Source organism: Saccopteryx leptura, chromosome 10, assembly GCF_036850995.1.
Source record: "Saccopteryx leptura isolate mSacLep1 chromosome 10, mSacLep1_pri_phased_curated, whole genome shotgun sequence".
In the NCBI taxonomy this organism is placed as follows: domain Eukaryota; kingdom Metazoa; phylum Chordata; class Mammalia; order Chiroptera; family Emballonuridae; genus Saccopteryx; species Saccopteryx leptura.
The window spans coordinates 71,917,163-71,934,711 of record NC_089512.1 but is presented as its reverse complement, the minus strand read 5'-3'; the positions used below and the strand labels follow the sequence as shown (position 1 = coordinate 71,934,711).

The 17,549-nt window shown below is 43.8% G+C and overlaps 1 pseudogene; it reads left to right on the top strand.

Moving 5' to 3' along the window:
* Positions 1-10,095: 10,095 nt before the first annotated feature.
* Positions 10,096-16,927, top strand: LOC136381865 (sorting nexin-6-like; annotated as a pseudogene).
* Positions 16,928-17,549: the final 622 nt, after the last annotated feature.

The following is a 17,549-nucleotide window of genomic DNA, read 5'->3' as shown; positions in this document are numbered from 1 at the left end:
ATTTCAACTTTACCTTCAACTTTGTCATATATTTAATAAAAATAAACATATAAAAGTTGATAAAAAGTTAACATTTGTTCATTTTGGCTGGAAAGAATGTGTGCATTTGTTATGTTTTTCTCTATTGCTTCTTTAACATTTTCCCCAAATTAAAAAAGTTACAGCAGTTTTAAATGTTTTCTAATAAAATTTTGTGAATTCAAAGACTTGAAAAGGAATTACGGTGACCTATACAAACTCAGCCCCAAGCGATAACCAATGTTATCAGTTTGATATATATTCCTCTAGCTGCTTTTTTCTACCTTAGTATTTGTTGGCTTGAAATGCAACTCTTAGTCTAGCTGTTTTTACAAACTCAGAACTTCTGTTGACTATGTTTACCAGGGAGGAAGTACTGGTAACAGAGAAAATTTTAAAATATATTTTCTTTTCCAGAAAATGTGAAATTAGCATTAAGAGTAAATACAGGGTGTGACTTATTTCACATTTACATAGACAAAGTTCCCAAAGTAAATAATATTTGTTCTTGCCCCAGATGGCTGACCACCCAATTTAGAATTTTTATCAGAAATAAATCAAGTTCAACCATATTTCTATCCTTCCTCCATCATCTGGCTGTAGAAACTATAACACACAACCTTTTTCTATCTTCCATAGAACTTTTGGTTACTGGGCTAGTTTTCTCTCTCTCTCTCTCTCTCTTTATGCTTACAAACAGCCTTCATTAAATTTGCAAACTAAACCTACAGTTTGGAATCTTGTGCATGGCTGCAACTTGGTATTATTCAGTATTGTTTCTATTAATATACATGTTCGGAGACAAAAGAGCATTTTGATAAATAGTTGTGAAATGTGCCAGATTGATGCATACTTAGAGTCTCTATTTGCATAAAGCAATGACATGAACATATGGCTCACAAGTTCAGAAGCCTGATACTGTTAGATAGATTGATGCTGGTGATTTATCATGTGTCACAGGGACTAGAAAGATGAAGTGTAAAGCCCTTTAATGATTTCTGGCATCCAGGCAACAAACCTTTCTGGCCTTTGTCTCTTTCCCTCAGACTCATCAGCACCTCTGTGAAGCAGGATTCAAGGAAGAAGGTCAATATGAAACTTTTTCGATGTTTTCAAGAGCAGACCAGGAGTGCTTGGATATGAGCAGACCTCAGCAGAAAACATGACAGGAATACAACCACAATTTATTTTCCTCCAAGGCTTTTTAACAAAACCCTGCAGTTTTGCACACTGAAAATCTTTCTCTTTGTTTCCTTCCTCTCCCCCCCCCCCCACCCACAGGAACCGGGAATCATCATTTCTAATGACTGTGGCAGGTGGAGCTTGAGGGGAATGTGCTGCAAAACCAGGGAGGTGATTTGAGAACTCTTGACTCCTTAGACCCCAAAGCCCATAAACTGGAACTAGGCATGCCTGGCAAGAAGGGGAGAGGGGCAGACCTTCCACTTCTTCAGAACACACTCAAGCAGGAGGCAGAGAATGTTCATTCCCTTAGAGCTTGGCATTATGGGAGAGCTGTTATCCGGGCAGGTTTCAGAACTGAAGAATTTTGCTGTAGTGGCTGCTGTTGACCTGAGGGATTTCCTAAAATCCCTGTTTGAGGGGATAAGTAGAAAAACTTCTTATATTTTAGAGTATTTGTCTGTTAGGTGTCTGTTATGGACTGAGTTGTGTTCCTCCCCAAATTAATATGTTGAAACCCTAAGCCCCAGTATGATGTATTTGGAGTTAAGGCCATTAGGGAGGTGACTGAGGATAAAAGAGGTTATTAGGTTGGGATCCTAATCTGACAGGATTTGTGTCCTTGTAAGAAGAGGAAGAGACACCAAGAGTGCACATGCACACAGAAAGAGCCTTGTGAAGTCACAGAGAGAAGGCAGCCATTTGCAAGCCAGGAAGAGAGCCCTCCCCAGAAACCAACCATGTGGACACCTAGATCTTGAGCGTCTCATCTGCAGAACTGTGAGAAAACAAATTTCGGCTCTTTAAGCCACCCAAACTGTGGTATTCTGTATGGCAGCCCAAGTAGATTGAAATAGTGCTGTTTAACAATGGGAGGACAATTTCTCTGCACTTGTGTTGTGTACTGGCACTGGATGCACATTAAGTCCTGGGCAGCACAGCAGCTAAGGAAACTGGTTGTTGGGCTCCAGCAGGTATTGTTCAAGTCCAAGGTGACCACTTACCGGGTGTGTGACCTCCAGCAGACTACCATGCCCCTGCATGTTTCTGCATCTGGAGAAGGGGAATACTCGTTTATACCTGCAACACTGTAATGAGAGCAGATGCTTGAATGTGTAAGTGGAGTATGTCATAGCAGCTGGTGAACAGCACTCTACGAAATGCCATCTCTCACAATGAAGCTGGACCTCATCATTTATAGTATTTTCAGTTTATAAGTACTTCCATAGTCATCATCTCAAATTTGATTTTTACAGCAATCTTAGATTAGTTGGGAAAGCAATATTACACTGTAAAGCCAGGAGGCACGGCCAGGGCCACCATCAGAGCAGCCCGGCCCATGCAGGTTCGCATTGGATTCGGACAGTCGGTAAAGAAACCATGGAGCCAAAAACTGGTGGGCCATAGTCTTTAATCCTACCTTGCACCCGGCGGGCAAGTAAAAATACACACTGGGCTCCAAAACCCAGTCACATTCAGTGCTCACAAAGCTACTGATTTATCCGAGTTTCCTAGAATCAAAGGTTTCTAGCTCACCAGCCTTATTTCCCTCAGTTCCCCATCTTCTTCCTTATCCCAGATACAAACTCTGTACAAACTGGCATCTCACTCAGCACTCCGCCATCTTGGCTGCTTCTCCTGGCCTCCTCCACGTGGCCTCCTTTAGCTGCTGGCTCTACTCTCTCCGCTCTCTCATGCTAACCTCAGGAACCAAGAGCCAAGTCCCGTTCTGCCCCCATTTTATAGTGTAGCTTCACAACCTTTAATCCAATATACAAAATAGGGTAGTCTCTAATACAAAGTCACTTCTCTGAGGCATGATTGGATTGTACCACCCTACATCAAAAAGGGTAGGAAAGGCTTAATCCCAAAACCAAGCCTCAGGCTACAACAATTCTCAACACACATTAATATCACCTGGGCAACGGCCTCTTTAACAAAGTGAGCATAATACATTTTATCTGCCCAACATACACCCACTCAAGGGAAGAGGAACCCCAAATCCAGAGAGGACAAGAAACTTGCTCAAGTTCAAATTTCTACTAAATCAAATTAATCAAGCAGAGCCCGGCCTCAAATTAAAGTCCCTGGCTCCAAGTTCAGTGCTTTCTCCCCTCATTCCCTCCTATCTTGTCTTCTTTTTTTTTTTCCCACCAAAAGTGTGTCAAGTTTTTATCATGTTCCAGGTATTTCCCCTTCTTTCTCTGGCCCACTGTGTTTCTTCTTTTTTTTTTTTTGTCTTGGCCTGGATGCTGTGTGTGTGCACGTGCGTGTCTGCGTGCGTGCTTGTGCATGTGTGTTCCTGCATGCCCCTGCGTGCCACACTTGTGCATCCTGTGCTGTGTCTCTCACTGAGGATAACCCTCTGCTTTGTCTCTTCTCCTTACCTGCCAGGTTTTTCACTTTATCTCAAAGAAGTCAGCACTCTGCTTTCAAGGACATATTATAAATAGAGCCTTAACAGCAACCCTCGTTCTCATCTGAAAGCTACATCAAGCACAGGCAACCAGGACAAAAAGGAAAGCAACAGGGTCAGTGGTAGAGCAGATGATCAATATCCTTAAGTGATACGAGAGCAGAGATTCCCAAAAGAGACAGGAGAGGAGACCGGAAAGTGAGGGGGGGAGAGCTGGCTGGGCGGGGAGAGCTGGGTGGGCGGGGAGAGCTGGGTGGGCGGGGAGAGCTGGCTTGGTGGGGGGAGAGCTGGCTGGGCGGGGAGAGCTGGGTGGGCGGGGAGAGCTGGCTGGGCGGGGAGAGCTGGGTGGGCGGGGAGAGCTGGGTGGGCGGGGAGAGCTGGCTTGGTGGGGGGAGAGCTGGCTGGGCGGGGAGAGCTAGGTGGGCGGGGAGAGCTGGCTGGGCGGGGAGAGCTGGCTGGGCGGGGAGAGCTAGGTGGGCGGGGAGAGCTGGCTGGGCGGGGAGAGCTAGGTGGGCGGGGAGAGCTGGCTGGGCGGGGAGAGCTGGCTTGGTGGGGGGAGAGCTGGCTGGGCGGGGAGAGCTAGGTGGGCGGGGAGAGCTAGGTGGGCGGGGAGAGCTGGCTGGGGGGGGGGAGAGCTGGCTTGGTGGGGGGAGAGCTGGCTGGGCGGGGAGAGCTAGGTGGGCGGGGAGAGCTAGGAGGGCGGGGAGAGCTGGGTGGGCGGGGAGAGCTGGCTGGGCGGGGAGAGCTAGGTGGGCGGGGAGAGCTGGCTGGGCGGGGAGAGCTGGCTGGGCGGGGAGAGCTAGGTGGGCGGGGAGAGCTGGCTGGGCGGGGAGAGCTGGCTGGGCGGGGAGAGCTGGCTGGGCGGGGAGAGCTAGGTGGGCGGGGAGAGCTGGCTGGGCGGGGAGAGCTGGCTGGGCGGGGAGAGCTGGCTTGGTGGGGGGAGAGCTGGCTGGGGGGGGAGAGCTGGCTGGGCGGGGAGAGCTAGGTGGGCAGGGAGAGCTGGCTGGGCGGGGAGAGCTGGCTGGGCGGGGAGAGCTAGGTGGGCGGGGAGAGCTGGCTGGGCGGGGAGAGCTGGCTTGGTGGGGGGAGAGCTGGCTGGGCGGGGAGAGCTAGGTGGGCGGGGAGAGCTAGGAGGGCGGGGAGAGCTGGCTGGGCGGGGAGAGCTGGCTGGGCGGGGAGAGCTAGGTGGGCGGGGAGAGCTAGGTGGGCGGGGAGAGCTGGCTGGGCGGGGAGAGCTAGGTGGGCGGGGAGAGCTGGCTGGGCGGGGAGAGCTGGCTGGGCTCCTCCAGGGAGTGAGTGGGGGGGGTGCTGGACGAAGCAAACTCATTGCAAGTTTTATATCTGGAAAAGTATCAATTATCTCTCATTCTCATAGTATAACCACAATTAGTATAACAACAATTAAAGCTCTGCTGAATCTCCTTGATCCTGGAAGCTGTGCAGGAGTTGAAATGGGTCAAGCAGGACAGGAGGTAGGTTTTGAATTGTGAGATGAGATCATGACCTGTATTCTTGGCCATTTGGGGCATGAATTTTAAAAGTTGAGAAACACTTCTCTGCAACTTCCATAGGAAGCAGGACCTGAAAATAGGAAGGGTGAGTGCCAGAAAGGTTCTCACAGAGTTTGTAAAGACCATCAAATCCAACTCCCTGTTTTTCAGATGATGCAACTAACGCAGAGAGAGGAGTCACTACATGAGGGTGACGGTTAGAGCCAGATGTGCCCTGCACAGGACCTGCTCACCCTGACAATGAGGGGATAGCTTGAAAGACCAGGGAATCTCTGAGAAGTGATCCTCTTCTCCTAACATCGAAAGCAAAGAGGTGCCTTCAGCAGGCTGGGACCAATCCCAGGGCATTGGCTCAACAAGCCTGAAGAAAGAAACTGAGAGAGCTACAGGAGAAAAAAAGTGGGTCACTCCTGCTGTTCCAGGTGGTTCTAAGAGTCCATGGTTCTTCAGGTAGGTTTGAATCTGATCCTCATCCTTCCTGATGCTCACAAAGACTCAGATCCTAAACCTGACCCTCACCAAGATCCTGATCCTGACCTTGACCCTGACATTCAACATTACTCTTTTCCTGACTGAATCTGACCCTTAAATTGAATCTCTCACACTGACTCTCACTATAATGCTCAACTGACCTTGAACTCAATGCTGAATAAGCTCCTGACCCTGAACCGGACTCTCACCCTTACCTTACCTTTGTCCTAACCCTTACCTTCATTCTGTCCCTGAATCTTTCTTATTTCTTGCCCTCATATTCCCAGTACACTGACCCCCACCCCTGTCCTTACTGAATGCATGCTAAACCTTACTCTTATCCTTACCCTAATCCTGAGACTCACACTGATGTTTTCCCAAAAGCTGTGCTGACACTGACCTTCAACCTGACTCACACCATGACTCTCATATTCTCCATGACCATCTCTCCAAATTGATTCTGTTGTCACTCTAACACTGGTTCTGGCCTTGCCACTCATGAGCCTCACCATAACTTGATTCTTAGCTTTCCCTTACTTTATGCTGACCCTGATTATCTCCTTACCTTGAAAACTTTGACCCTGACCCAGACGTTACTCTCATACTGACCCAGATCCTGACTTTGACCGTGAGCCTTACCTGACCCTAACCTTTATCCTATCACCATGTCCTCCAAGCTGACATGGACAACGACCATCAAACTAACCTCTAGCCTGACCTGTGGTGGCGCAGTGGATAATGCGTCGACCTGGAATGCTGAGGTCGCCGATTCGAAACCTGCACTTGTTTGGTCAAGGCACATGTGGGAGTTGATGCTTCCTGCTCCTCCCCCCTTTCTCTCTCTCTCTCTCTCTCTCCTCTCTAAAATGAATAAAAAAAAGAGCATTTAAACTAACCTTTACCCTGACCATGTACCCCTCTCCTACTGTAATGTGACCTTCACCCTTACTCTGACTCATGCTGACTCTGACTGACCCTCTCCCTGAACTTCACTCTTATTTCCACCATGTCTCTAACCCTGACCCTGACCCATACATGGGTCACTAAAATACTCAGATATCTTCAGATAGTAATACATATACTGAGTTCAAGCATTGCAGAGAGATATAGGTGTATGTATGGGATATAATTATCTTTAAAGTTGTACACTTCATTCACATAATAAATTTAAGATGATAGATTGTCTTATTTAGCATACTGACAATTATATTTTAAAGCTGTACTTTAAAATTTTTAATTATTACCTATACATATATTTTATATCTACAAAAAGTATATATCCTTTAATACAATGTTACATATGTACCAAAAGAATTAAATTATAATTTAAAATTAGAATTGGGGCCTTTTGTGTTAAATGACTTGTTCTTTTATATACAGATCAGTAGATGTTCTTTTTTGTCAGTTAAAAGTTCGTAAACTATAAATGCTCATGATTTTTGCATACTCTTCAACAATATTCTTAGCAATTCCAAGGACAGACTTGACCTAATTTTTTGTTGTTGTTCAATGTTAAAAATGCAATCAGAGTTAAATTCACTCTTTATACATAGACACCTTCCGAAAGTATATTCAGGTGACTAACATAATTGTCCTCACACAAGCTTGCTAACTAACAAAAAAATACAAGTGCAAATATTAATAATGATAGTAAATGTGTTTTGGGGGTAGTCTACAAATACAGAATCATTTAGAAACAAAGGTATATCTAACCTTGAAAAACCTAGACAAACTGAATAAAGATATTAAAGAACTTTTAGATGCTTTGCTACTACCTAAGAACAGAACACAGCTATAAAAATAATGAAGACTGGGAACCTCACAGTACTGCTTTGGCAGACCACTGTGTTAAACAAACAATTAACCTAGTCCTAGATAAATACTCTTAGAATCACATAGATAAGAAAAGTCCTGGAGAAATTCAAAAAGGTTATATTAACTGTCTGAAACAAATCTCTAGTTTAACTTAGGATGCTTATTACATCTTAGGACGGCCAACTGATTATAAAACACTCAAAAATGGTATTTAACAAAAATTCTTCAGATTACCCTTGAAGCAAAGATAGATCAGCAACAATATTAAACCAACTGTGGTGGCCTAATTTTAGATGTAGATGCCAAGGATGTTTTCCAAGCAAGTCTTTTCTGCCAAGCACACAATCCTGATAAAACGGACAAGATGGGTCGTGGATGGTAACCAAAGGCTCTTTAAACACCTCCAAATGGACTTCATTCAGATGCATTTTGCATTGAATTAGAAACATGTTTCATTGTGCAATTATTCTCAGAGCACTCTGAAGTTTTCCTTGTTGAAGAGCTATGCCAATGCCTGGGGGGAGAGGAAAGTGGTTTGGTTTTGTCTTCCCACCTGGCAAATTCCCACCCACCTCTCTAATGATGGAGACACTGATTTCCCTAGGATTGCTGTGAGGTTGTACTTTTACACAGAGGCTTTAAGAGCAATAGAGAGAACTAATGGAGTTCTAAAGTGGAAGTTAACAAAGTTCTCAGAAACTGTGAACACTTAACACACAAACCACCACTGGCTTGCTTTCTTTCTTTTCTTTCTTTCTTTCTTTCTTTCTTTCTTTCTTTCTTTCTTTCTTTCTTTCTTTCTTTCTTTCTTTCTTTCTTTCGTTTTAAAGAAGATTTTGAAATATAGAAAAGAAAGGCTCTTAACATGAATAACTTTTGGCAGAACTTACTTTCTCTAAAACAAAGAGACTTTTAGCAGAACTTACTTTTTCTAAAAAGACTCCCTATTCCTGGCCTTGAGGCTGGTCTTCCAGACTGTGGCCTTGGGCTAGCTTAGCAAGGTTGCAGCTGTTCTCAGAATGTTTCTCCCTGAATTAACCCTATAGATAAACATTGTAAGAAAGCTTGTTTCACTGCTCTGTTTTACTGCTATGCTTTCTCCCCTCCCGGTTCCTCAATCAGTATGTAATTCTGCCTTTAAAAGCTAATTCCAGACTGTGGTCGTGGCCGCATGATTTGAAAGGCTTTGGCCTCCCTGTGGTCTGTGCACACAGCTAGCTAATAAAGACTCCCTAATTTCTTTTTTTTTTTTTGTATTTTTGTATTTTTCTGAAGTTGGAAACGGGGAGGCAGTCAGATAGACTCCCGCATGTGCCCGACCGGGATCCACCCGGCATGCCCACCAGGGGGCGATGCTCTGCCCACCAGGGGGCAATGCTCTGCCCATCCGGGGCGTTGCTCTGTTGCAACCAGAGCCATTCTAGTGCCTGAGGCAGAGGCCATAAAGCCACCCTCAGCGCCCGGGCCATCTTTGCTCCAATGGAGCCTTGGCTGTGGGAGGGGAAGAGAGAGACAGAGAGGAAGGAGAGGGGGAGGGGTGGAGAAGCAGATGGGCGCTTCTCCTGTGTGCCCTGGCTAGGAATTGAACCCGGGACTCCTGCACGCCAGGCCTACGCTCTACCACTGAGCCATCCGGCCAGGGCCTGGCTCCCTAATTTCTTAATTTGGCTTCATGATTGTGTGGCAGGACGTGTTTCCAGCTGTTCCAATCCAGCTGGGTGGCCCCAGCGAGATAAGCGTCCTCTGGACACATTTGTCTTTTTGTCCTTGCAACACAAGCAGGGCAGCTGACTGCCAGGAACAGAAACCCAGCAGGGGAGGCACCACCTGAGATGTCTCAGGGCCCCACTGGTCTTTTCTGTCTGACTGACCAATGTGGACAATCAGCATGCCTAACCCCTACACGCTTTTAAGCCTATTGTCACTGGACTTGAAAGTTTACACAGTCTTAGCTGTAAATGATGCTTTCTTCAGTATTCCCCTGGCCTCTCTGCAAGTCAGCCCATTTTGCCTTCGAGTGGAATGACCCAGAGGCAGGCATTCCAGGACAACTAACCTGGACCAGATTACCACAGGGCTTCAAGAATTCACTGACCCTCTTTGATGAGGCATTACATCAGGACCTGCTTGCCTTCCGCCAGGAACATCCAGAGTGCACACTGCTGCAGTACGTAGATGATTTACTTTTAGCTGAGGAAACGGAGGTAAGCTGCCATATAACCACCGAGGGTCTTTTACAAACACTGCAGACTCTGGGGTACCGAGTGTCAGCTAAGAAGACACAGCTCTGCACCTCTGAGATGACCTACCTAGGCTACCACATTGAGGCAGGGAAGCGCACTCTCTCCTCCAGTCATATAGAGGCAATCCTTCAAATTCCAACCCCCACTAGCAAGAGACAAGTTCAAAAAATTTTTAGGACAATTGGAAACTTGCAGATCCCTAAATTAGCAGAGATAGCCAAGCCTTTATACTCCTATGCAGCAGGAACCCAAGAGTTAATTTGGACAAATAAAGAACAAGAAGCTTTTAAACCGTCTCAGAGCCATAGCAGCCACTGCCATACTAGTGAAGGAGGCAGATAAATTGACTATAGGGCAAGAACTGTTCCTGACAGCCCCACACACAGTAGAGACTTTGCTTACAGGAACTCCAGAAAGGTAGCTCTCTAATGCTGGGATCATGTCGTATCAGTCTCTGCTCATAGCTCAGCCTCGCATTAAGTTTGTCCAGACACAGGCTATCAACCCGACAAGCCTGCTGCCTAATGAGGATCCAAGCATCCCCTTGCATGACTGCTCTGATACTAGACTTGTTCAAACTGCAAGGCTGGACCTCACTGATAAACCCCTAGCTAGTGTAGAAGAACAGCTGTTCAAAAATAGTAACAGTTTTGTCTTGGACAGGGTTCAACATATGGGAGCAGCTGTAGTAACTCTTGATAAGGTAATCTGAGCCCAAGCCTTGCCCCATGAGACCTTGGCTCAGCGGGCAGAACTTATCACTCTCGCCCAGGTGTTGAGGTGGGCCAAAAGAAAGAAGGTCAACATTTACACTAACAGTAGGTATGCTTCTGCTACTGCCCATGTTCATGCAGCAATCTATAAGGAGAGAGGATTCCTGACATCTGCTGGTAAGGACATTAAAAACAAAGCAGAGATTTTAGCTTTACTAGAAGCCATCTAGTTGCCGGAAACTGTAGTGCTTATTCATGGCCCAGGGCACCAGAAAGACTCAACAGAGGCAAAAGGAAATCAGGCAGCTGATAAGGCAGCCAAAAAGACGTCGCTTTAAAACCAGTAGGGCCTCTAGAAATTTTAGTAACTTAACCAGAACACTTGTTGCCAAATATGCCTTTTTATAACTAGGGGAGGATAGCAAAGGAATATCTAAAAATAAAGAAGGGTAGTTAGAGTTGCCAGACAAAAGACCATTCTTACCTGAAGCCCTGGGCAGAGAGGTGATTAGTCAGCTACATCAAGCTACTCATTTAGGCCAAACTAAGCTAATAGAATTATTTAAGAAAAATTACTACTTGCCAGGCTTAGAAGTTATTGCACAAAGCATAGCGTCCAGATGTCTAGTTTGTGCCCAAGTAAACACTAAACAAAATAGAGAAGTCGTAAAGAGGAATAGGGATAAAGGAGCTTTCCCAGGTGAACATTAGGAAATAGATTTTATTGAGATAAAGTAACCAGCACAGGGATATAAATATCTATTAGTTTTCATTGACACCTTTTCAGGATAGGTAGAGGCTTTCCCTGCTAGAAATGAGACCATAGTAACAGTTGTTAAAAAATTGCTATATGAAATTATTCCCAGATTTAGCTTGCCCATTAATATTGGGTCTAATAATGGGCCTGCATTTGTATCCAAGATCTCACAGCTGGTAGGAAAGGCACTCAATATTAATTAGAAATTACATTGTACTTACAGGCCTCAGAGTTCGGGAAAAATAAACTGAACTCTGAAAAAGTCCTAACCAAATTCATTCTAAAAACTGGTGAAAACTGAACTGACTTATTCCCTCTAGTTTTGCTAGAAGCTAAATGCACCCCCCACTGGGAAAAATTCACCCCATATAGAATTGTATTAGACAGGGCAACACCCCTTCTCCCAAAGCTCCCTTGGAGATCCCCTCGGAGATGGCACAGGCGGATCCCACCAACCCCTATAAGTTGAGCCTGAGAAGGATGACATGCCCTGCTCCAACCACAAACTGGAAGCTGGCTGGTCTACTTATGACAGAAACCTGAGGAACCTTGCCATGGGACTCCTTATAATTGAACTTTGGGAAGGTGGGGAGCTTGGGTCAGGGGAAGGCCAGAGCGAGTCATCTTAAGATTTAATACATGTACTGCTGTGAGTCATGCAGAAAGGGGTTATAAGTCCCTTCGCTAAGAGAGAAGCTACAAGTAAATGAAAAATATATATGTACTCATTGCTACCCCTATAAAGTAACCTATAAATATTAATCATGTGATGAACAAGCTACTTAGGGGGAGGATACCTCCAAAAAGAAGCATATTTTAAAAGAAAATTGCTTATTGCTAGCTTAACTTGTCACTAAAGGTTAAGATCTTTAAAAATTAAGAATTCTGATTAATTAAAAAGGAATTGTACAGTTTTAACAATAAAGGTATAAGGTATAGAAATACTTTTAAGAAAAAAAGGGGAAAATAGGTTATTATACAAGCTAGTTATTTCTAAATAGATAAGAAAGTTCATGAAAGCTAAGAGTTTATATAAGTTGCAGGTTGGTGCAGGCTATAAGCAGTTTGTACAAAGAAAAAAAACAGGTTTAGGGAACAGAATAAGCCTCTATTATACATTCTAGTGTATGTTATACCTCAAGTTTATTTGTACAGAGGAAATAGTTTTACAAAATAGAGGAGGCTTAAACTTGCTTTTCCTTCAACAAGGTGGCTTATGTGCAGCATTAGGAGAAACTTGTTTCTATGCTAATAATTCTGCTGCAATTAAAGAAAGCCTATCTTTAGTTAGGGAAAACATAAAAAAGAGAACAAAGGAATCTGAACAGAGAATTAGTTCCAAAAAATGTTTAATTGGTCACCATGGCTCACTACCCTTTTGTCTGCAGCAATTGGCTCTCTTACTTTTGTTTTAACTTATCTGATAATAGGACCATGTTTAATCAATTTTATAACAAGGTTTGTTCAAGAAAGGATAAACTCTATCAAGTTCATAGTAATCAGAAATCAATACACACCAATATAAGAGGATAGCAATGAAAACAAAAATTAATAAATGATTTGATTAAAATTTAATTAAAACCAGTAGGGAATGAAATATAGGAAAGAAAGGCTCTTAGCATAAATAATTTTTAGCAGAACTTACTTTCTCTAAAACAAAGAGACTTTTAGCAGAACTTACTTACTTTTTCTAAAAAGACTCCCTTGAGGCTGGTCTTCTTGGCTGTGGCCTTGGGCTAGCTTTGCAAGGTTGCAGCTGTTCTCAGAATGTTTCTCCCTGAATTAACCCTACAGATAAACATTGTAAGAAAGCTTGTTTCACTGCTCTGTTTTACTGCTATGCTTTCTCCCCTCCCGGTTCCTCAATCAGTATGTAATTCTGCCTTTAAAAGCTAATTCCAGACTGTAGTTGTGGCCACACGATTTGAAAGACTTTAGCCTCAACTGGGGTCCGCGTGCACAGCTAGCTAATAAAGGCTCCCTAATTACTTAATTTGGCTTCATGGTTTGTGGCAGGACATTTGTTTCTCGCTGTTCCATTACAACAATTTTATTTATTAAGTTTACAGAGAGAAAAGAGAGAGAGGAAGGTGGAGTGAGAAGTTTCAACTCATAATTAACTCATAATTGCTTCACTTTGTTGTTCATTGATTGCTTGTCATATGTGCCTTGACTGGCAAGCCCAGGGTTTCAAATCCACAACCTCAGCAATCCAAGTCAATGCCAGACAGGCGAGGCACCAGTGGCTTTCAAATCTGTATACTTTCTGGGGCCTGCAGGGTTTCTGTTTATTCTGTAAGGGTGAAGCTTTCTTAAAGGGACAAGTCCACCTAGGGTCCCACCCTGCCTCCTGCACATTCCCGAAGGGGTAGAACTACTACAGATCTTACTACAGCCTCACTCCATTCCATGTCACCTCGTGACGGACTGCAGGTTTTACGCTGCCGGCGTCCTTTTGCACCTCTCTTCCTTTGGCATAAATCACCCTCCCACTACCCCCTCAATGCATGCTTATGGGCAGGCGTCCTGCTACTCTTTACAAAGTTTGTGGAGAAGAGCCCCTGCCCTCTGAACACTCTTCCCAGAACCTGGGGCAGTCAGGAGTCACTGGGGCTGGGAAATTCAAGCTAAGATCCCCTTGACCTACTGCTGACCTTTGGGGAAAGGCCCCGCACGACTACTGAGGTCGCTGGGACTAGCCTCAGGAGCATCTGCAGCTGCCCTGGAGCGGAGACAGGTGTTACCAGGGAAATCTATTGCATCTCCCCCACCCCATCTTTCTCAAAAGGAAGAAACACGGGAAGTCAAGTCGGGTCTCAAATAGCCATGGAATTCCAAATACCTGTTGCTTCAAGAACGTGCTTTCGCTAGGCGGGCCTGCCCGGCTCTGAAGGGGTGCTTCTGAAGGGGTGCTCCGCAGCCCTCAGCGCAGGAGCTCGGCTCTACCTGGTGGTCACGTGGTCAGTGTTTTGACCAGTGAATTAGTCTGCGATGGCATTTGAAAACAAATAAAATTAGGTCAGGGATATCCGAGAGTCTTAAAAGAATGGTTGAAGGGCATGCAAAAACATTGAAAGTTAACAATAATTTGGTTACAAAAGAAATATCAATTGATAGGGGAATAACAAAACCCTTAATTTTTCGCTTGACCGGAGGTCACTGTATTGAAGCTCAAGGTCGCTGGCTTGAGCAAGGTTACACTACTCAAGGCACGTATGAAAAAACAATCAAGAACTAAACTGAAGCAACTGTGAGTTGACGCTTCTCATCAATATCTCTTTCTGTTTGTCTCTCTCTCCTTAGAAAAATAAACATAAACCTTTGGTACATTACTTATGTAACAAATTATGGTAAAAGGCCTATTGATATACATCTATTTGTATGGATTTAGGCCTGCATTGATGACAAACATTTGATGGTGATAATTTAAAATGTCTGACTGTAGCTTTAAAATACAATTATCCTATACATAGACCTGTATCTCTCTGCAATCCTTATATCTAGTATAATCAACATTTATATTAGTATCTTCAGTTACAGTACTCAATTTTTGTTCTTTAGACACAAGACAGAGAACAGAAAAAATTTTAAACCATCAGTTTTTCTTTTTGTAAAATAAGCATTTATCTCCTATAATTTTAAATTTTTGGAAGGGAAGCAGCAACAACAAAAAGTATTCTAGCCCTGACGACTGACTCTGCAGCTCCCCTGCCTATATGTGCACTTAACTTGCCAATGCCATTGAGTCAAAGACCCCCCAAGAACACACCTGTAGTTGAGTCAGTTTGGTTTATTACTGTTTCTAGTGAAGGAGAGTGCACCCCTCTGGGAACTGTAGGGTGTCTCTGCAAGAGGATATTTAAAACAAAAAAGTACTTATTGTAGAATTGGGCCTTTGGTTGGATGATTTGGGGAAAATCTGAGAAAGTAAGGATTTGCTCTAATTTGGGTACTATTAGAAAGTGGGACCATGCCTTGGCCCAGTAGCTCAGTTGGTTAGAGCATGCAAGGTTACAGGTTCAATCCCTGGTCAGGGCATATATAGGAGGCAACCAATGAGTGCATAAATGAGTGGAGCATCAATGTCTCTCTCTCTTCCTTCCTCTCCCTCTCTAAAACCAATGAATAAACATTTAAAAAAAAAAAAAAGTAAAGCCAATTCTATGACTGGGTACTTTGTGGATACAAAAACACATAATTAGGTAATTTAAAGTTTTTAACTACAAATTTAAAAATTTGTTAATGTGTCATAACAGAAAATATATCACATTGAATTTATTATGTGAATAAACTATAATAACTTAAAAATAAAAATATAGAAAATCATGTAGGTGCTCTCCCTGTAATTTGGCATCCAGTATAATCAACTACTTACATTGTCTTGAAGTAGTCTTTTCTTTCCTTTTCTGTGGACATAAGTGACACCTAGAGGACAGAAAGTTAAAAATGGTTCAGGTAGAGCAGCCATGATGGAAGGCCTGGACACTGGCCCTGTCTTCTTCTCAGAGTAAGTAACAAATGTAGATCTTCAAAGTGATGCTGCTCTGCATGTGGACAAATCTGATGCTCTTCGTGAGAAGGTAAAGTAAAATTCGCTGTTCACACAGAGTTCATTGACAAATTTTGAACAAAATGAGTTTTCTGTTGTTTGATAGCATGAGGAATTTATCTGGCTTCATGATTCCTTTGTTGAAAATGAAGACTATGCAGGTTACATTATCCCACCAGCACCATCAAGACCTGATTCTGATGCTTCAACGGAAAAACTATAGAAGCTTGAAGAAGGAGAAGGGTCCATGACAACGGAGGAATTCCCAAAGATGAAAGAGAAACTGGAAGCTGAATATTTGGCAATATTCAAGAAGACTGTTGCAATCCATGAAGTATTCCTGTGTCGTGTGGCAGCACATCTTATTTTGAGGAAAGATTTAAATTTTCATGTCTTTTAGGAATATAACCAAGATTTCAGTGTGCAAGAAAAAAAAAAGAGAGAGAGAAACTTGAAGATTTCTTTAAAAACATGGTTAAGGCCCTGGTCAGTTGGCTCAGTGGTAGAGTGTCAGCCTAGCATGTGGAAGTCCCAGCTTTAATTCCTGGTCAGGGCACACAGGACAAGCAACTATCTGCTTCTCCAACCCTACCCCTTTCCCTTCTCTATCTCTCTTCTCCTCCCATAGCCATGGCTCAATTGGTTTAAGCAAGTTGGCCCTGGGCACTGAAATGGTTTCGTGGCCTTGCCTCAGGTGCTAAAAATATCTCAGTTGCTTAGCAACAGAGCAGCATCCCCAAATGGGCAGAACATTGCCTGGTAGGGGCTTGTGGGTGGATCCTGGTTGGGGTGCATGTGGGAGTCTGTCTCTCTGCCTCCCTGCCTTTCACTTAATAAAACAAACAAACAAACAAAACCATAATTAAATCAGCAGATGGAGTAATTGTTTCAGGAATAAAGGCTGTAGATGATTTCTTTGAGCATGAATAAACATTCCTTTTAGAATATCACAACCAAGTTAAGGATGCATCTGCTAAATCTTACAGGATGACAAGATCCCACAGAAGTGCTGCAGATAATTACAACAGAATTGGTTCTTCATTATATGCTTTAGGAACTCAGATTCTACAGATATATACAAGTTTTTTTTCTCAAAGTTTCAAAACTGTTTGATAAAATGAGAAAAATAGAAGCATGAGTGTCTGCTGATGAGGACCTCAAACTTTCTGACCTTTTAAAATATTAATTAAGAGAATCTCAAGCTGCTAAAGATCTTCTCTATTTGAAGACCTTGGTCACTAGCGGATTATGAAAGTGCTGGCCCTAGACAGTTGGCTCAGTGGTAGAGCGTCAGCCTGACGTGTGGAAGTCCTAGGTTTGATTACCAGTGAGGACACACAGGAAAAGTGACCATCTACTTTTCCACCCCTTCTCTTTCCCCTTCTCTGACTCTCTTCCCCTCCTGCAGTTATGACTCCATTGGTAAACATAAAATTTTACACTGAATTGCTGAGATTAATATAACTCTTGACTTTTGCATACTACATGTTAATGGCCTTAGCCTTAATTTATTTTATTTTATTTTTTTTAATTTTTGTATTTTTCCAAAGTGAAACTCCCGCATGCGCCCGACTGGGATCCACCTGGCATACCCACCAGGGGGCAATGTTTCAGGCCCTCTGAGGTGTTGCTCCATTTTGGCCAGAGCCATTCTAGTGCCTGAGGTGGAGGCCATGGAGCCATCCTCAGCACCCAGGTAAACTTTGCTCCCATGGTGTCTTGGCTGTGGGAGGGGAAAAGAGAGAGAGAAAGAGAGGAGAGGAAGAAGGGTGGAGAAACAGATGGGCACTTCTTCTCTGTGCCCTGGCCAGGAATCAAACCTGGGACTTCCACACGCTGGGCCAATGCTCTACCAACCGACGCTGAGCCAACCA